Source organism: Epinephelus fuscoguttatus, linkage group LG1, assembly GCF_011397635.1.
Source record: "Epinephelus fuscoguttatus linkage group LG1, E.fuscoguttatus.final_Chr_v1".
NCBI classification, from domain to species: Eukaryota; Metazoa; Chordata; class Actinopteri; order Perciformes; family Serranidae; genus Epinephelus; species Epinephelus fuscoguttatus.
Window position 1 is genome coordinate 14,690,789 of NC_064752.1, and position 14,485 is coordinate 14,705,273.

Consider the following 14,485-nt stretch of genomic DNA (forward strand, 5'->3'; position numbering starts at 1 on the left):
TCTTTTTTCTTTTCGTACTGCACCCTGGATGGCCTCTAAGTTTTCAGTTTCTCTGACTCTAATGCTCTCTACCATACCCATCAGTGCTGCAACACACAGATCGGCAACCGTTACTATTAAAAGAGCCATTATTGGCCCAAAAAAGAAAAAAAATCTGTCTGGAGCTGCAAAACATATTTGAATAAAAGGTAACAGCCTATTAAGCCTAAATTTGCCCATCAACATTATGAACACGTCTAAATGAGCAGTCATTAATATGTCTTAGCACAAGGTGGCTCCTCGGCAGTGGCTATTTATAATTATTTAGTACTTTAACTTTGCAGCATTGGTGATGAAAGCAAATGAATCTGTCCACACACTATTAAATCCTCTATTTTACTCCAAGACTTTTCCTTTATTGGGTTTGGAATCCACAGCTAGCCTAGCTGGGGAAACTCCAAGCTAGCCACCGCTGCTGAAGTTCAGCAAGAGTTAGATTGAAAGACACAAGGGTCGTAGACGTATGGCACACATTTTAGTTGAAACATTAAAACATTTTTTAATTTGATGTATACGCTACACATTTTTACAACTGTAGAATGCAATAATCACTCTAGGGCTACAACAAATAAAGACCTGAATGTTGAAAAATAACCGTCATTCGTTTCCGCATAATTTTATGTCGAAGCCAAAGTGAGCCAATGGAGAGGGTCTAAAGAGTCACATGTGTAGGTAGCCCACCCCTGCTCTAGCATGTTCTGACTGTCATGACGACGCACTGATGAACACATTAAGGTGAACTGCATTATCAGGACTAGAAGCGTGGTCCCACAATGAGTTTCCTTAATTTATTTATTTATTTATTTATTTTTTTTAAATTTAATTTATTTAAAAAAAAATTAAATGTGGCTCTATGTGGCTCTATTAGGAAGATCTGCCACTGCAGATGATAAATTCAAAAATAGTAAATTCATTGACAAAGCAGAGAGATATAGTGTCACCTTGTGTAATGTTTACAATGCAGATCATTGACAGTAGGTCTGGTTATACGAGTAATTCAAGGAACGTCTCTCGAAATGGAGTCATAAAATGTGACTTCTTAAACTTAAAGCTGTAAATCTCATCACTAAAAAAAAGATGGAAAGTATGATAAAACAACAAGACTGAGTGTCTACAGTCATGTTGGCAGCTCTGTGAGTGTGTACTGAGGCACAGCTTTGCTTTGAGCTAAATGCTAACATCAGCCTGCTAACATACTCACAGTGACAATGCTAACATGCTAATGTTTAGCAGGTGTAGTGTTCACCATGTTCCTCATTTCAGGGTAGAGCGTTAGCATGCTAACATTTGCTAATATGCGCTAAACACAGAGTACAGATGAGACTGATGGGAGCGTCATGGTATTTGGCCATCAACTACAGTATATGACAAAACTTTGTCCAGATGGTGGCGCTAAATGAAAAGTGAGTTGATTACCAAAGTCGTTACAATTCATCCTCACGACTGTCTGAACCCAATTTAATGGCGATCTATCCAACTGTTGTCGGGACTCATCGTTCAAAAGCACAAACATCAACAACATGGTGGCTCAAGATTAAAAGTCAGCAGGATTAATCCTCTCTGTACCACGAATGTCACAATTATTTCTGAGCAATCCATCCAGTAGGTGTCGAGATATTTCAGACTGACTGACTGACGTTGCCTCCTCTGCAGCCACATCACTAAAAAAGAAGTGTGCTTGCTTTCATATATTTGAAACAGAATCAAAGCACTGTACGAGTTCTATAATATAATCTCATCTAAGAGCTGTTAATGCTGACTTCACCACCAGACACCGAGCAGAGACTGCAAAACTGTGCAGCATGATTAATCCTCTCTCAGTGTGTCGCTAAATGCAACTTCAGCAAGAAAGCACAAGTTTAGATGCAAAATGATACGTTTTTCTCTCCGGAGAACGTTTCCTCACAGTCCAACATGCTGCACCTACGGACGGTTTAAAAATATAAAATGTGCTGATATACTGCTTCGTACTCTCCCAATTAATCTGGTGCTCTCTCTAACCCTTTTTAATTGGCCACATTAGCAGCTTAATCACGACTGTCTTAACAGTTAATAACCGAGGTAACAGAGGGGAAACATATCAGCATTTAAAGTGTGTATTGATTGCTCTCTCATTGCACCGTCAGGTCACACACTCACTGCTATACCAAGATGTGTCACGGTGAACCTGCTCAACATATATTGCAGCACTAAATGCACCAAAGCAAGGACACACACTGTGGAAGAGGAAAGCTGTCAGTATATGTGTGTGTGTGTGTGTGTGTGTGTGTGTGTGTGTGTGTGTGTGAGTACAGACATACTGCAGCTACACACCCCCCTGATGCACCTCTGCTGATGCCAAAAGGAAGTCCTCGTTTGGCTCACACACTCAGGAGTGTCCCAGTCATGTACTCCTAACACCCCCAGGGAATAAAGAAAGCACTGCACCGCCTGATCTGTTCACACACCACACTGCATCATAATCAGCCCAGGAACATACAGGACATCAACTCAAGTCTGTGGCTGCAAATATGATTAGATAATATAACAGATAAGAAAAATAGAGCATTATATCCACATGTGAGATGACTTAGAGGCCAAACAGAGAGACTACACTGCTTAAATGACGATAAAATAAACAAATTTCAAGCTTCAGTATAATCAGAGTCCGTCAGAGGCTGTAATGCGCAAAATTTAAAAGCATGTTAATGAGGGATTTATCTGCAAGCACCTTCCACTGCAGTCAGCAAGGGATGCATTTTAAAAAAATAAATAAAAAGATTGTAGTGGACTCGGCATAAATTTACTGGTTTAACAGACTGAATAAACACAGTGAGCTCTGCAGACTCTTACATGGGCCCTTCACTCCTGCTGGCTCAGCAGATTTGACTTTGCACACACTCCCTTAGAGCTTTTACTGTATATGAGTGAGCTGCTGCTCCATCTAACCACTGACACACTGTAATAAATGCCCCAGTAAAGAAATACAGATGAAATTAAAATGAGTTACATGTTGGATTAAAATCAAGAAATTCTTCTGTATTAAAAAAATACATATCTGTACTTTTAATCTACATATCGATTGTGTAGATTATAATCAGCCAATTAAAAGTGTTGCTACTGTTCTTCCCACTGTCCAAGAAATCCCCATCTCAAGTTCCGCCCTCACACACGTTTGTTTCTGATATGTAACATTATACTGCAGCATTACATGATGCTACGCACCAGGCATGAGGACTTACCGGCACGCTGTAAAAGTTCCACTCTGGCAGATTTGATATGACTTCAACACATTAAAATGAGAGGCGACTGGGCAAACGCTAACACTGTCTGCTCTAATTACCCCTGAGCCATTTATTCTCCCTTTCTCTCTCTGCAGAGCTTTTTTTTCCTCCACATTCAGACAGGATGTGTGTAATGAGGCTAGGTGCCTCTGTGACAACCTGGCACGCAGCAAAGCCTCAGTAACTGATGATGCTGTCTTGGACAGAGAGGAGGATGGAAGGCAGGAAGAGAAATGCTGCTTACCTTGAGGAGAGATGTGCTGCCTCCTAAACAAGGAGTGGAAGCAGAGAACAGGGTCAGATATGCAGGAAGAGGAAAAATAAATCTTAACAATCTGCACTTTGGTTCATCCCACTCTCAAAAGACATCTCAAACCCCCACAGAGCTGGAAGGTCCCAGTTTCACCAGTGTGTCCAAAGAGCAGACACTCTCAAACAAGACTTTTCTTGGCTCGAGGTGCTGCTGACGTGCACTCAGATGAGGCAGAGACGAGAGGAAACACTCACACAGATTAACATTGTTCTGACACACTGAAATCAGCACAAGCATCAGAGCCGGTGCAGTTCCACTGCTGTATTTCCCGGCACTGTTTGCTCATTGGCTGAGGAGCTACTCAATAAAAACCCTCCTTGTCGTCAATTGGGTATGGGGGGGGGGGGGGATTTTCTGTGGCGCACTAACAACCGTGCTCCTCCTCTTTTCTTTCTTGCTCCATCACTTTTTTTCCTTCAGTACAGGCAGCCAGGGAGTGCTGAGCTTTGAGAATTAGACGCAGGAGGAGAGGGAGGAGAGGGAGGAGAGGGAGGGGAAGTGCAAAAGCAAGGCTAATCGATGAGTGGTGAATGGAGAGGTGAAGATGGTAACCAGCAGTCTGCAGTGGCTCTCACAGAGCTTGATTTTAGGTGCTGTGCCTCCCTGCAGCAGGAGCTCTGCAGGAACCTGAGTGCAGTGAGGTGTGAGGACCAGAGAGGAAAGAAGGAGAGGAGGAGGAGGAGGAGGAGGAGGAGGCAGAGAGGGGAGGATGGGTGAGGGGGTGTTACCGGTCTGCTCGGGCTGGTTTTGCTGCAGTGTAGAGGCAGGCAGAACACAGATGGGAAGTTGTTTTTTTCTCCTTTTTTTCCCCCAGCAGCGGTTGATGTGAAGCTCCAGCAGCAGCATAAAAAAGGCGACTAGTTCATCCTGTCCTTGTTTACAGGCATCCATCATGTAACTGCTGAATAATTTAAAAGAGCAGAAGGTGGGATGAGCTGCAGGACTGACACAGATCACTGCTGCTGCCTCATTAGGGAGACAGAGATTACAGAGTTGTCTAATTAAACAAAAAGTCTAAAAGTCAAGCAGGAGTCAAACTCTGTTGATGCTGCCTGCAGACAAAACATTCAGCTCAACCACTTGACATCTGACATGTTTTATGAGCATCACTTCCAGGGTCGGTCATGTCAGCTGTTCTATATAATGAAAAAGATCTAATTAAACATACATGTTAGAACATATCTTCTCCACTTGTTTCCGATTCTCTTCCCCATTCAACAACTCAGTGCCTAAATTTAATTAAACTGACTTAATGAAGTCTCATTCTGCCATCTGAAATCAATAGACTACCTGACTCCCCACACTGGACAGCTGAATCACACTGCAGGTTTCTCCAGGGAAATCCAAACAAAACACGGCTTGTGTGAATCAGTGTTTACTTCAGCCGCTGTGAGGGAGCATGGAATATACGAAATCATATAATTTCGAACTATTTTAGGCATTATAACTGTGGAGGCAGGTGTAAAGAGCTCCTATGGAGTTTATTTGGTGACAGTGGTCTTTAAAACTGATCAAAAACACTTGAGCGAAAGCCTTAAACCACAAGTAACGGTGTCACATGCTCACACCCAAGGATGGGTTACTGAGCAGGGTGATACAAAGCAACAAAAAAGACACAACACAAAAAGAAGACATGACTACAAAGAGACACAAAATGACTTCACAGAAACACAGAATGACTTCAAAGAGACACAAAATGACTACAAAGAGACACAAAATGACTACAAAGAGACACAAAATGATGACAAAGAGAAAAAAGATAACTACAAATAGATACAAAACAACCAAAAAAGACTTAAAGAGACAAAATGACCACAAAGAGACACAAAAAGACCACAAAGAGACACAAAAAGACTACAGAGACACAAAATGACTCCAAAGAGACACAACATGACCACAAAGAGACACAGAATGACTTCAAAGAGACATAAAAAGACTACAAACAGACACAAAAAGACCACAAAGAGACACAAAAAGACTACAGACACAAAATGACCACAAAGAGTCACAAAAAGACTACAGAGACACAAAATGACTCCAAAGAGACACAAAATGACCACAAAGAGACACAAAATGACTACAAAGAGACACAAAAAGACCACAAAGAGACACAAAAAGACTACAGAGACACAAAATGACCACAAAGAGACACAGAATGACTTCAAAGAGACATAAAAAGACTACAAAGAGACAGAAAAAGACTACAAAGAGACACAAAATGACTCCAAAGAGACACAAAATGACCACAAAGAGACACAAAAAGACTACAGACACAAAATGACCACAAAGAGTCACCAAAAGACTACAGAGACACAAAATGACTTCAAAGAGACACAAAATGACCACAAAGAGACAAAAAATGACTACAAACAGACACAAAATGACCATAAAGAGACACGGAATGACTTCAAAGAGACACAAAAAGACTACAAAAAGACACAATTACCACAAAGAGACACAAAATGACCACAGAGATACAAAATGACTTCAAAGAAACACAAAATTACCACAAAGAGACACAAAATGACCAGAAAGAGAGACAAAATGACCAAAACAGATACAAAACAACAACAAGGAGACATAAAATGACTTCAGAGAGATGACTTCAAACTGCGAAATAAAAAAAAAGGAAAAACAAAACCACCTTAAAGTCTGTGTGTCTGACTCTTGTGTAGGAGAGGTGGTGGGGCCTTTTGCATAACTGTGCCCAGAGGCCCATTGTCTCATTATCCGCCCATGCTCGTACCACCTTTTACTGCCCAAAACTCGGGCGAATGAAAAGTGTTCTCAGACGTTCTATCCAGCTGATTTAGCAGTGCAACATTTGTTAATGAAAAGCAACGACAGGACAGCTGCGTGAGTGCCAGTTTCGCCATTACACTTATTAAACCTTCTGGGAACACTGCCAAAAATCTCTGCAGCAAATAGCAGCCAGGCTCCCTTCAAGGAGGACACACCATTTCATTGCCTTTGGCATTACCCTTGACATAACAGCGGCCAGACAGGCAGTGCTCGGTGCATTACCAACGATTAAACCACCACATGAGTCAGAGATGCTGCATCACTACAGCGCTGTGCCTTTTTAGGAACTTTCCATCCTGCTGTGCCTATGTGCTACCAGCTCGAGGCGTGGAGAGAAAAGTTTTGATGGGATCTGATTATTCAGCCGGAGGATATTTTGTGATTGCCTCGTGCTGGACTCCAAAGCAATAAATCATAACAGATGAAACAGAGACGCAGAGATAATTCAGCATGGAGATTATAGAGAAGTGAGCTTGAAGAAGCCGTGTGGGTCTCGTTTCAAAAAGGTGAACCAGGAACTCTAATGAGCCTCAATGAAACAGTGAAAGAAGACTAAAGAATAAAGTCATACTAGCTGCTCACAGTGATATGCTGATATTACCCAGATACAATGTTTGTCGTGTTCACAATCTTACTTTGATGTTTCGACATGCTAATGTTTGCTAAGTAGTACCACTAAACACAAAGTACAGCTGAGGCTGATGGGAATATCATTAGTGAGCAGGTATCTGGTCATAAACCAAAGTGTTGGACACATTTGCTGTGACGATGGCACTGAACTAAAAGTCAGAGGGTCACCAAACTGATTACAGTTCATCCTAAGGGGGACATGAATACTTTTTTTTCCACATTTTTTTCAATAGTTGTTGAAACATTCACTCTATTCACCTTAACTATAAATATGCACCTCATGGGAGCACCAAAACAAAAAGTTGGAGTATCACCAGAGTCAGTGGAATACTTTGAAGAACATGAATGTCTGTGCAAAATTTCATAGCAATTTATTCAGTAGCTGTCGAGATATTTCAGTCTGAACTAAAGTGGCGGACCAACTGACAAACGAGATGTTCTGCTAGGTGGCTAAAGGCCAATTTACCTTCAAAGAGACCTTGCAGATTTGACACATTTGCTCAAATGAACCTCTCCCCACACAAACAAACAGAAATAGAAAAGCGCAAACATCTCACCTAAGCAACAGTAAACAGGACATGACTCACTGACGTTAAAAGGTAAAGCTGTGGTAGGTAGAAATCTGAAAAAGAGGGGAAAAAAAGAAAGAGAAATTAAAACAGAAATGTCAGAATTTGACAATAACCCTCCTCCTGCAGCTCTACCTTTTCTATCCTAAGCCCCTCCCACCAGACGACCACAGACACATGCACGCACTTCATACAGTAACCCAGTGTTTCTCATACATTGATTTCTTTAATCTGATTATAGAACGCCCTCTGTTTGTCAGACCATAAATAAGACTTAGCTGGAGAATTAGCTAGCTAGTAACCCCACTGTCCCTTTGCCTTGCTCCCCGCTGCTGTGGACTGCTTCCTTGGTAAAAGTGTGGGCAGCAGCTCAGGAGACGGACCTTCTGACAGCAGCTTTAGCCACATGAATTTGGCCTGTGCAAACCCCCGAGTATCTGGTGCCACAGTGGCACCAGGCCTAGCCTGTGTAACGGCAGCAACAGAAAGTTTGCCAATCTGGCGAAAAGAGTTGGACCTGTCCAATCCCCCCGGAGCTGGGGCTGGGGTATGCGCTGGCTGGATTAATGTTGCTACAGGCATGACTGGAGGTCCATCTCTGGAGCTGCTGCCAGCTTTCCTCCTGATTAGGTGGTCTGTAGTGGCAAGGGTTAAATTGGAAGAAACCCAACATGTTCTCATCCCAAGTTGTCACATATTGCCGCTTTGTCATTGGACTTTCACGTCTGCATATCACTCGCTAGGTATCCTCCTATGTCTGCTGTTGAGGTTCTGAAACACCGCAACTAATGCCAGGATCAACAGTAGCATGTGGTGAGGTGTAGAATAAAACATAACAGTTTGGCTTTTCATTCATACAAGAAGCAAACACCAGGCTCTCGGATGAAAGTCTAGGGGTTATTGGACCCATTAATTACCCTTCCTGCCTGCCCTATGAGGACTGTCCAGCTCCTTATATGACTTTGTTACCAGCAGCATTTCTAACTGATGTCGTCCCGTGATGTATTATTCTGCTGCAACACATGCTTTTTGGCCAACAGGGGGCGTATCATAACACCACAAATGGCGGCTTTTGGCATCAGTGTGTGACACCGAAATCACTAGCCATGTTTCCATCAGCCTGTTTAGATGCGCATCTAGTAGAAGTATCACATCGGAAAATTATGATGGAAACGCCAAAATTCGAATTAAAACCCCCTGATTCGCACAAACTAAAATACGCTTGCTTTAGCTGGGTTTTGGTTGATTCGAAAAAATGTTGATTCGCAAAACTGGGGGTGGAAACAGTTCAATTCAATTCAATTCAATTCAATTTTATTTATAAAGCCCAATATCACAAATCACAATTTGCCTCACAGGGCTTTACAGCATACGACATCCCTCTGTCCTTATGACCCTCGCAGCAGATAAGGAAAAACTCCCCAAAAAAACCCTTTAACGGGGAAAAAAACGGTAGAAACCTCAGGAAGAGCAACTGAGGAGGGATCCCTCTTCCAGGACGGACAGACGTGCAATAGATGCCGTACAGAACAGATCAGCATAACAAATTAACAGTAAGCCACATGACACAATCAGACAGAGAAAGAGAGAGAGAGAGAGAGAGAGAGAGAGAGAGAGAGAGAGAGATGAAGGTAATGACAGTAGCTTACAACAACATTATTGAAAGTAATAATATTATAGTTACTGCGGTACAATATGTTGAAAGTATGTATTAATATCTGGCAGTATACAAGTGTGACAATAGTCATAGGTGTATAATAACAGTAGAAGTATGACTAATGACTAATGATGGCAGCAGCAGCAGGAGGCATCTGGCAGGACCACGGCAGCAGCACAACCACACACGTCACGCTGTCCAGGCACCGCTGCAATATGAGTTAATCTGAGAGACAGTGGAGCACAAAGGCTCCGGAGAAGAAGCCGAGTTAGTGACATCCAGAATGGCTGAGTTAGCTAGATGCAGTAATAAAATACGAGAGAGAGAGAAGGAGAGAGAGAGAGAAGGAGAGAAGGTGCCCGGTGTATTATGCGGGTCCTCCGGCAGACTAGGCCTAAGTCAGCCTAACTAGGGACTGGTACAGGGCAAGCCTGAGCCAGCCCTAACTATAAGTTTTATCAAAGAGCAAAGTCTTAAGTCTAGTCTTAAATGTGGAGACGGTGTCTGCCTCCCGGACCGTAACAGGAAGATGATTCCACAGGAGAGGAGCCTGATAGCTGAAGGCTCTGGCTCCTGATCTACTTTTGGAGACTTTAGGGACCACGAGTAACCCTGCGTTCTCAGAGCGCAGTGTTCTGGTGGGATAACATGGCACTATGAGCTCTCTAAGATATGACGGAGCTTGACCATTTAGAGCTTTATAAGTTAACAGTAGGATTTTAAATTCAATTCTGGATTTTACAGGGAGCCAGTGCAGAGAAGCTAAAACAGGAGAAATATGATCTCGTTTCTTAGTTCCTGTTAGTACACGTGCTGCTGCATTCTGAATTAGCTGGAGAGTTTTTAAGGACTTACTAGAGCTACCTGATAATAGAGAGTTACAGTAATCCAGCCTTGAGGTAACAAAAGCGTGGACCAATTTTTCTGCATCTTTTCAGGTCAGGATAGGCCTAATTTTCGCAATATTACGCAGATGAAAAAATGCAGTCTGTGAGGTTTGTTTTAAATGAGAATTAAAAGACAAATCTTGATCAAATATTACTCCGAGGTTTCTTACGGTAGTGCTAGAGGCCAGAGCAATGCCATCTAGAGAAACTTTGTCATCAGATAAAGAGTCTCTGAGTTGTTTGGGGCCAAGAACAATAACTTCAGTTTTGTCTGAATTTAACATCAGGAAATTGGTGCTCATCCAAGTTTTTATGTCTTTAAGGCAGTTATGGAGTTTAGTTAATTGATTACTTTCTTCTGGCTTCATCGATAAATACAACTGAGTACCATCCGCATAACAATGGAAATTTATAGAGTGATTTCTAATGATGTGACCTAAAGGAAGCACATATAGAGTAAATAGGATTGGTCCGAGCACAGAACCTTGCGGAACTCCAAAACAAACTTTGGTACGTAAGGACGATTCATTATGAACGTGAACAAACTGAAAACGATCAGATAAATAAGATTTAAACCAGCTCAGTACAGAACCTTTTAGGCCAATTAAGTGATCCAGTCTCTGCAGTAGAATTTGATGGTCAATTGTGTCAAACGCCGCACTGAGATCTAATAAAACAAGTACAGAGACAAGTCCTTTGTCTGAAGCAATCAGAAGGTCATTTGTAATTTTAACTAGTGCTGTCTCAGTGCTATGATGCACTCTAAATCTGGACTGAAATTCCTCAGTTATGTTAAGTTATGTTCGAATTAAGTCTGACGTAGCGCACCTCTCTCCATGGTGATATCCACACTCTGGGTTGGGAAGGCGGTAGAAAACGCAGAAGAAGAAGAATGCGAGACTTGTTTTGTTTCCGGTTCTGTGGAAAACTCGCACGAGTTCGTAGTTTTCACCAAAGACCATACATTTAATGGAAACACACAGGATTTGTATTTCGTTTAATGCGCATTTCCCAGTGATTCGAATCACTTTTGGATGGAAACATAGCTACTGACAAAGCAGCAGAATTTGACGACTTCAGAATGAAAACAGACTGGATCCCAGGCTAGCTAACGTTAGCTACATAAATGTGAACTTAAAGCTGCAGCCATGAGGCTTTAGCTCTGTTTAGAAGAAAGCTAAACTACTAGCAACATTATCTCTTCATCTCTGAAATGCTTTGCTGATACTGACTGATGTTTTGCTTTGTTTATTGTCAGACTCACTTCTGAACTGTCTTTCTGATAAGTCTGTCTTGCTTTTTTGGGTTGCTTTGCTGTGTAGGCATTTGTTGCCAATGCTGGAATAGCAACTTTCTCTGCAGGATAGGAAGTTTATTGTGGGATTTTTGCCCAATGACGCCAAAACTAAACCGCCTACCCCAGCTTTTATGCCTGTCACCCAGCTGACTAAACATGAGATTACAGGATTCTCATTTCACGAGTATTCTTCAAACATACTTTAATATATTTTATATGTGCACTTACCTACATCATACATCAGTGATTTAATGATGGTTTTCATCAGAGGTTTGAAACTTTCTCAGTGTGGGACCTAAATTAGACGAAGTCTCTTGCTCCATGACCCTATTGCAGCATGTCAGCATCCAGGGACCCACCAGAAGTAGGCCTGAGACCCATTATGGCTCCCAGCCCACAGGTTAAAGCTGCACCACGCAAATTGTGCAAGCTGACGGCACTAAATGGCAGAAATGTGTATTCAAAGGATTGTAAATGAAATTGGAAGTTGATCTTTCATAATTTTTTTGTATGTGGAGGCAGCAAGTTAGGAATGCACTCATATAAAACGGGTCTTTCAATCCTCAAAGAAAGCCTGCAGATGTTATTTCTCAGTTCTGACACTAGAGGACGCCACATTCAAAGAGTCAGTATCATTTTTTAACTGAAGAGCTGGTTCCCTCATTATGCAACACACTTTCTTACGACCTCTATATGGGTGTGTGTGCTACTGGGGAACATTTTTCTGTCACCAGCGTCTGGTTAATAAATCTGAACATGGTTGTGTGAGGGGAGACACATGCACTTCAGATTTTCTGATGCACAGATACTCTCCTACCTGTATTTTTGTTCCTTTTCCATCTGTGATTTCCATTCCACTCTCTGAGTTATCTACAGCAACATACACTAAAAGCACATTTTGCCGGTCGAACCACTTTTCCCAAAATAACCTGAGCGAGATGGAGGGCTGAGGCTAATTTTGTCAGCCTCTGTGTGTGAACCCATGCGTCTCTGTAACCTGGATATCTCTGGCATCCTGCCCCGTATCACTATGCCAGTAACTCCAAAGTCTAAATAGCTACAAGTTCAGTATTATGGACTGGCATTATTATTATGGAAGTCCTGGCATACTGTGATGTGCTCTTGGGTCTGTACGAGCCAAATGAATAGTGCTGCTGTCTCCAGATTCTCACTGGTCTGCTGCCAAAAAGGCTTCATACATTGAGTCAGACTGTTAGTGAAAAGTAATTAAATAAAATAGGAGAAACAGTAGCTTTCTGTTGCAGAAACTGTTTTGTATTTCATCTGAAATAATTGGGAACATAATGTTATTTATTTCCTTTAGTACACTCAATTTATTTATTCAACTTTTTTATACATTTATATTTGTCTTTTTTTATTATTGTATGTGTGGAGGGTATTTTTGTTGAATGCATTACAGTGACAATAAAGACTTTCTCTTCTATTCTAACTTTTAATTATGAATATATCTGTTTTTATTTGGTGTTAATTGTAAGAAAAACAGAACTTTACAGTGAAGGTCCACCATGTAGGATTTAGGGGGATATAGTGTAAGAAATTTAACAAATATAATAAGTGTCTCCTTAAGTGTATAATCACCTGAAAATAAGAATCACTGTGTTGTTACCTTTGAATGAGACATTTCTATCCACACAGGGAGCAGAAGCAGGTCCGAGGAGTCTGTCTTTGTCCGCCATTTTATACTGCCATGATGCTACAGTAGCCCAGATTGGACAAACCAAACAAAACTCTTCGCTAAGTCCCACCCCCGGACGCAGACAGACTGGCCAATTTTAACATAGCAACAACACAGCTGTGCTCCATTGACTCTAATGCAATGGTTTCAGATTTCCTTCATTTCCAGGCCGGTTTTGTGGATTTGGAGCTAAATGTTGTGCCTGGGGCACGTCGTGTATTAATGATACTTGTTACCTGGAGAGGTTGGAAAAAGATATACGTTTCTTCCCTGTTCCAAAACCAAAATCAAACCCTGAAAAGTGTAGGGTTAGCTAGCTAGCTACTGAAGATATAGCCTACTGAATGTATACACATGCTGCTTTTGCTTTTTAATGATTATAACAGTGAAACAAAGACCGACCCTGCTGTACAGGAACCAGTGAAGGGAAGCAGGGAAACTTTGCTCATATTCAACCAGCTGTGTGTCAGCGCATTGTGTGCAGATGAATGTCGCTTGGCTTCCCCCTTAGAGGTGCGGGTGCTGGCAGTGGCACAGGGATGAAGCCAAACACTGTTCATCTGCACACACTGTGATGCCACACAGCTGGTTCAACATCAGCAAAGTTTCCCTTTATATTCATTGTCTTGTGTGGCGATCAGCAGTGATGTGGTGGTTCACTTTTACACTGTGATCTGTAGCCTATAGTTCAGCTTTAGCTTCTAACTATCTTTGTCTTTTTAACCTGTTGTTGCTGCTGAGTCAGTTTGACATCCTGGATATATCCTTCAAACACAGACTGTAGACCCCTCTGTCTGCTTCCTCAGGGAGTGCAGTTACAGTGTGGGCTCCATGTTTACTCCTACAGCTTGTCGGACCATCTAGGTCAATTCAGTGTGTCTTCAGGTTTAAGGTTCAGGTTTCATATTTTATGTGTCATTTAGAAGCACATCGACCCGCCCATGGTATTATCTGGCATCATTTAAGGGCCCCCAGGCTCAACAATGTACAAATATAGTCCAAAATGACACCTCTAATGGTTCTACAAAGCACTATTTTACCAAGGCTCTGTGTAGCACCTTTAAGAGATGAGTGCCAAACAGCACCAATACAGGTTCTCCTGTGGCTACAAGTCAAAGAACTCCACTTGGGTACTGTTCAGCACCATTTTTGTTTAAAATGCAGTGTTGCCTGATTCTTACATTTTCAGCTTTCAGCAATAAAATCAGTATAAACCAAAACTATGATGTGCAAAATCTTTAATAACTACATGAATGATTGTCCCTGCTTTACTGCATTTTAATAATATCTCATTAAAACTATGTACAGATTAAGATATTTAGAATAATGTGT

The 14,485-nt window shown here is 41.7% G+C and overlaps 1 protein-coding gene across 3 annotated transcripts in view; it reads right to left on the reverse strand.

Annotated features, from left to right (window-relative positions):
• Window positions 1-14,454, reverse strand: part of LOC125886992 (synaptotagmin-2-like) — a 63,640-nt gene extending 49,186 nt beyond the window's left edge. The window contains exons 1-4 of one of the 3 annotated variants that reach the window (XM_049573432.1): window positions 13,085-14,454; window positions 7,605-7,669; window positions 4,344-4,516; window positions 3,547-3,569 (exon numbers count right to left, since the gene is read on the reverse strand). The gene's annotated coding sequence lies outside the window, so the exon portion shown is untranslated. Of the gene's footprint in view, window positions 1-3,260; window positions 3,338-3,546; window positions 3,570-3,809; window positions 3,878-4,343; window positions 4,517-7,604; window positions 7,670-13,084 lie in introns of those variants that run through there. The other 2 variants (XM_049573449.1, XM_049573458.1) reach the window with 2 other exon arrangements.
• Between the last annotated feature and the right edge of the window lie 31 nt (window positions 14,455-14,485).